The 6,000-nt window shown below is 44.5% G+C and overlaps 1 long non-coding RNA gene across 1 annotated transcript in view; it reads right to left on the reverse strand.

Annotated features, from left to right (window-relative positions):
• LOC113927772 overlaps positions 1 to 4,535 on the reverse strand; it is a 32,614-nt gene extending 28,079 nt beyond the window's left edge. Inside the window, exon 1 of the long non-coding RNA XR_003521731.1 lies at positions 4,422 to 4,535. This is a non-coding gene — a long non-coding RNA (uncharacterized LOC113927772). The remainder of the gene's footprint in view (positions 1 to 4,421) is intronic.
• Between the last annotated feature and the right edge of the window lie 1,465 nt (positions 4,536 to 6,000).

Below are 6,000 nucleotides of genomic sequence, written 5' to 3' on the forward strand. Positions count from 1 at the left end.
CTGCCCTCAAATTATTCTCAGTCCAGTGGAGGAGACAGAAACTGAGATCTGAAGGGTGCCTGGGAGTTAGTTAAGTGACTAACTTGATTTTGGCTCAGGTCATGATCTCAGGGTCGTGAGATGGAGCCCCACGTCAGGCTCTGTGCTCAGTGCAGAGTCTGCTTGAGATCCTCTCCCTCTTCCACTACCCCCTCAAAATAAATAAATAATAAACCTAAAAAGAAGAAACTGAGATCTGAAAAATCTGAATAGTAAAACAATTTGTCACAGAGTTTCAGCTCATATGGGAAGTAGAACTTATATCTTCTGACTCACAATGAAGACCTCTGTGCTCAATGCCACATACAAAACATGTGCTATGAAAGACTATGGACTCTGAGAAACAAACTGAGGGTTCTAGAGGGGAGGCGGGTGGGGGATGGGTTAGCCTGGTGATGAGTATTAAAGAGGGCATGTACTGAATGGAGCACTGGGTGTTATATGCAAACAATGAATCATGGAACACTACATCAAAAACTAATGATGTAATGTATGGTGATTAACATAACATAATTTAAAAAAAATTTTTAAAAGAAAAAAAAAGAAAACCAAGTTAAAAAAAAAACATGTGCTATTTATAAATTGATGAATCCCATTAATAAATAGATAAATCATTCCAGAAAAGGCCATTTGTGTCAAGGAAGCAGAATTTCAAGTACTAACTTTTCTTCCTCCCACTCTGTAAACAGAGACCTTCTCTGAAAGAACATGAGTGTCCCACCAACAGAGAAGTTGCCCAAAGAACTCAGGCCTTGAGTACTGAACGGTTTGGAGCACATGTGGGGAGGTCCCTCCCTCTTCAAAGGGCACATTCCCAGCCCTGTCCCACCAGCAGTGCAAATGCGGACCCGCTCTCCCATCATCTGAGCCTCAGGTCTCACATCTGCGTCGGAGGGATCATTGTTCCCTCTTCACAGGTTGTTGTGATATTTAGCATGGCGTACTGGCACACCAAAAGTGTGCAGGAAGGGCACATCCTTGTCACTGGCCTCTCCTCTTATTGTAAGCCTCCTTCCTGAGGAAGACAGCGAGAGAAGGCCTGGCGGGCGAGTGTTGCTTTCTGGGGCCCTGCAGGTATTGTGGCTGGTGATGCAGAAACATCGCCAAGAAATTCCTCCATTTTTTTTAAAGATTTTATTTATTCATTTGAGACAGAGAGATACAGAGAAAGAGAGCATGAGCAGGGGGAGAGGCCGAAGCAGGCTCCCTGCTGAGCCAGGAGCCTGATGCGGAGCTCGATCCCAAGACCCTGGGATCATGACCTGAGCCGAAGGTAGATGTTGAACAATCTGAGCCACCCTGGTGCCCCAAAATTCCTCCATTTGTGTACAACGATGTGCCGCCAGGCTTCTGGGGGTAATAGGCACAAAGCAGCACCGGGAAATTCGGGTTGAAGGGATGGATGCCAGAGGCCAGGAAAGGTACCAAAAGGGATGAAAAGTTGACAAGTGTATAGATAGGCTGGTGACACATAATCAGAGGGCACATTGGGTAGGTGTATTTATTCCCTATGAGCAATTCTCACATCTTTCCGCTTTCAGACGCTACAAATTCATCCCACTGCCACAGCACCCGTGAGTCCTAGAGAGAGCAAGACTCTGTTAATTAGTAAATACTACTCCTTCTGTTGCCTCTCAACCCTACCTTCTGGTGAGCTGTCAGGCCCTGCCACGCTGCCATGGTGCCTTGTTGGGAATCTTGTGCTAAAGCTAGGTGCTCAAGTCCAAACATCACTTTGTTTCAGTCAAAGATTGTTCCCCCGATGTTTTGGTTAGCAATAGCTGTGTAACGAACTACCTAAAACATAGTGGCTCAAAACAACAATGATTTTATTTGCTGGTGATTCTATGAGATGGGTGTCAGGCACAGTTCAGCTAGGTCCTTCTGCTTATGCGGGGTCAGCTGGGGTCATCTACTCAGCTTGCCTTCATCTGGTGGCTGGCAGGGCTAGACTAGAAGGTCCAAGAAGACTTCACTTCCAGGGCTGGTGCTTGGGTGCTCCTTCTTGTGGCCTCTCTCTGTCCACATGCCTAATTTGAACTTCCTCACAACATGGCGGTCTTACGGTAGTCAGACTTCTTATATGATGGCTGGCTTCCAGGGGAAAACATTTCAAGCAACAAAGGCAAGAACTAAGGGCCTCTTAGGGCCCAGCCTCAGGGGATACACAGCCTCACTTCCACTGCATCCAATTGGTTAACACAAGTCACAGGACCAGTCTAGATTCAGAGGAAGGGTCTCTCCGTGGGGAGAAGGGCAAAGAATTGGCAGCCATCTTGAATCTACTATAGTCAGGGTAGCCTTCTAGACCTCCAGCCTCAGATCTGGTCACAGTCTCTCCTTGACTCTTGAATTTCTTTTCATGACACTTATCACAAGTTAGTTGTGGGATGAACTGTCTACTCCACAGGAGCCTTATGACCAGAGAATGAGATGAATCTGTGAGGTTCACCACTGTATACCCATTGCCTCGGGCAGTGCCTCACACACTATAGGCTCTTAAAAAAATTCTTTTTAGAGAATTGGATAAAACATTATCAGGATAATAGAAAAACACACAGGGAAAGTCAAGACAGCATAATGTAGTTCATATGACACAGTTCTTTGGAGACAAAAGGATGAAATAGTGCACGAAGCCTTTGAAATCTGTCTGTTTTGATATCAAAACCACCTAGAAATCTCATATTTCCTATCTCTTCCCCCATGGAAGAAAACATCTGATATGTTCAACCCAAGCACCTCTCTGTGGGAGTTTTCAGGACTATCTATAAAATTTTTTTAATTAAAAAAATTTGGGGGCACCTAGGTGGCTCAGTCAATTCAGCAAGAACTCTTGATTTCGGCTCCTGTCATGATCTCAGGATTGTGAGATGGAGCCCTGCATGGGGCTCCAAGCTGAGTGTGGAGTCTGCTGAAGATTCTCTCTCACTTGGACTGCCTGGGTGGATCAGTCCGTTAAGCATCTGACTTCAACTCAAGTCATGATCTCAAGGACCTCGGATCGCCCCGGAGTCCAGCCCCACATAAAGCCCCACACTGGGCTCTTCACTCAGCAAGGAGTCTACTTGTCCCTCTCCCTCTGCTCGTCCCCCCACCAGCACATGCACTCTCTCCCCCTCTCTCTTGAATAAAAAAAAAAAAAAGATTCTCTCTCCCTCTCCCCCTGCTTGTACACATGCTCTCTCTGGCTCTCATATATGTGCGTGTGTGTGTGTGTGTGTGTGTGTGTGTGTGTGTGTGTGTGTGTGTGTATTAACTGTGGTAAAATACACAAGCATAAAATTACCATCTTAACCATTTCTAAGTGTAGTGTTTAATATGTTCACATTGCTGGGCAACAAATCTCCAGAACTCTTTCATCTTGCAAAACTGAAACTCTATACCCATTAAACAACTCCCATTTCCCCATCCCCCCAGCCTCTGGAAAGCACAATTTCATTGTCAGTCTCTGTGAATTTGACTACTCTAGACACTTCATATAAGTGGAATCACACAGTACCTGTTTTTTTGTGACTGGCTTATTTCAGTTAGCACAAGGTCCTCAAGGTTCATCCATTTTGTAGCATTTGTGAGAATTCCCTTTCTTATTAAGGCTGAATAATATTCAGAAATGTCTATAATTTTTAACACATTTTTCCTTTTATTTGTAAAATTAAGGACATCTGTCCTAAGAAGACCTAAGAGAACAGTAATGCCTAGAAATGCTAAACTTATCTATGCATCCATGCTGGGAAGTCTTATTCTTGCTCACAACCAACAACATACTGATATAGCCTTCTTTAATCTCTTAAGAATTTATCCATATTTGATAGAAAAATGCCTGCCTTAGAGATGAACCCTAACCTACACTCTAGGCAATAATTTGTGGAGCTCAGCGCAAAATGAAAATACAGGGGACCCTGCTAAAAAATTATTAAGAATTTTAAGATAGTGATAGCAATGCATTAAAACAAGTGTGTAGCCCTGGACAACTGCAAAGAGCGAAGACCCACGAAGCTGGCTCAGTCTATACTGCAGGGCTGCCCCCGAAAAACACTGCCTTATCATTTCTGCCTATGTCTGAAACCTGATTTTCTTTTAACCACCACACCACTCATTAATTCAAACTTTCCAAAGTACACCTAAGCCCACAATCTGAACAAAAATATTCTCATTTCTCAATGTCCCTTTCTAGCGCTCTCAGGCAATTCTGGTCAAAAAGGCATAGCTTTACCCTCTTTTCTCTCCACATGGGAGGCTCTCACCCAGTATGATTAAGATTGCCCCCTTGCCACCAGCTTCAGGGCCCAGCCATGTCACTCTCCAAGCCTGCCCTGGAGCTCTGGTGAGAGGTCCAAGGGTAGGGCAGCCTCTTCCTCTTAGAAGATCTTCCCCAAACTCACCCTCAGAACTTGGTCTTTTCTTCTCTGGCCCTGGTACCTCCCAGAAGCAGACAGAGAGTCTGGGGGCAATTTTCTCAGTAGCTCTGATCTTCTAGTCCAAGTGCTAACTATTACTGTTTTGAATCAAGTTACTGGCAATCTCAGAATCAGGTGATACTGTAACGCAACTATCTTTTTAAATTTGAGGAGTGTTTACTTTCCATCAGTGCTCCATAGAAGAGAACTCTTAGTTACGAATCAAATGTCATGAACTTGAATTCTAGTCTAAGCACCAAACTGGGCTCCACTCATCTCTGAAGAGTTGACTGTGGTTGCTTTGTCCACATCTTCACTCCCATTTTCTCTCAGTCCACTCCAGTCAGGCTTCCCATACCTACCCTCTACTCAATGGCTCTTAACTGAGGTCACCAATGACCTACGTCTTGCCAGAGTCAGCGGCCAGTTCTCTGTGCTAATCTTACAGGGCTGGCTAGCAGCCTTTGGCCAGACAGACCACTCCCTCCTTCTGGAAACTCTTTCTTCTTGAGGTTTCAGTGAAACCCCTCTCTTGGAGTCCTCTCTCCCTGGTTCCCTTTTCCCTCCCCTGAAAGTCCCATCCTCAGATGGAAATCCAAGTGATGTTTCATGAACATTTGCTTAATCACATCACTATCCATCTGATGGCTTCCCATGACATGTTGGGTGATATACAAACCCTTAGCATTATCTATGGTTTGACTCTGACTTCCTTGCCCAACCATCAGGGTAGTAGGAGCCCTTCTTTTCAGCTCATCCACCACGCTCCAGCCACACTGACCTCCTGCTAGCCCTCACACTCCCTAGGGGCTTTGTGAATTGTTGTAACTTCTTGGAATCCTCTTTGCACACTCATCAGGCAGCTGCCTCCTCTTTGTGAGGACCTCAGCTGAGCATCAGTTTCTCGGGAAACCTCCCCTAACACACAAGTAGAGTAGCCTCTTCCTTCAAGTCACTTTCTATTCTGTTTTTGTCTTCAGAGCCCATAATATCTGAAATTCTCTTTTTGTTTGTTTACTGGAATGTATGTTCACTAAATTGATTTATCTCATCACAGTGTCCCTAGTACCTAGAACAGCACATAGTAGGACCTCAATAAATATTTGTAGACTAACTAGCTGACTCTTAATTATATTATTGCCCCTTAGACACACGTGCATGCACAAGCACACACACACACCTCACTCAGGGTCACACATAACCTCTGACCTTATCTCTCACCGCTCTTTCCTTGCTCACTCTGCTATAGTGAAAACAGGCCTGAACCCCATTGCAACCTTTGTTCTGGCTGTCCTCACTGCCTGAAACGCTCTCCTCTCACAATTCCCTAAGGTGAACCCCCTTTTTTGAATCTTTGTTCAAATATCATATTCCTAAAGAGGCCTACTTAGTGATTTGTATTTAAAATTGTGGCTCAGTCTACAGAGTGTGCAACTCTTGATCTCAGGGTTGTGAGTTCAAGCCCCATGTTGGGTGTAGAGATTACTTAAAAAAAAAAATCTTTAAAAGAAAAAAGAACTTCACCTATAAGGGGTACCTGGCTGGCTCAGTCAGTAGAAAATGT

The sequence above is a fragment of the Zalophus californianus genome, chromosome 7 (genome assembly GCF_009762305.2).
Source record: "Zalophus californianus isolate mZalCal1 chromosome 7, mZalCal1.pri.v2, whole genome shotgun sequence".
NCBI lineage: Eukaryota > Metazoa > Chordata > Mammalia > Carnivora > Otariidae > Zalophus > Zalophus californianus.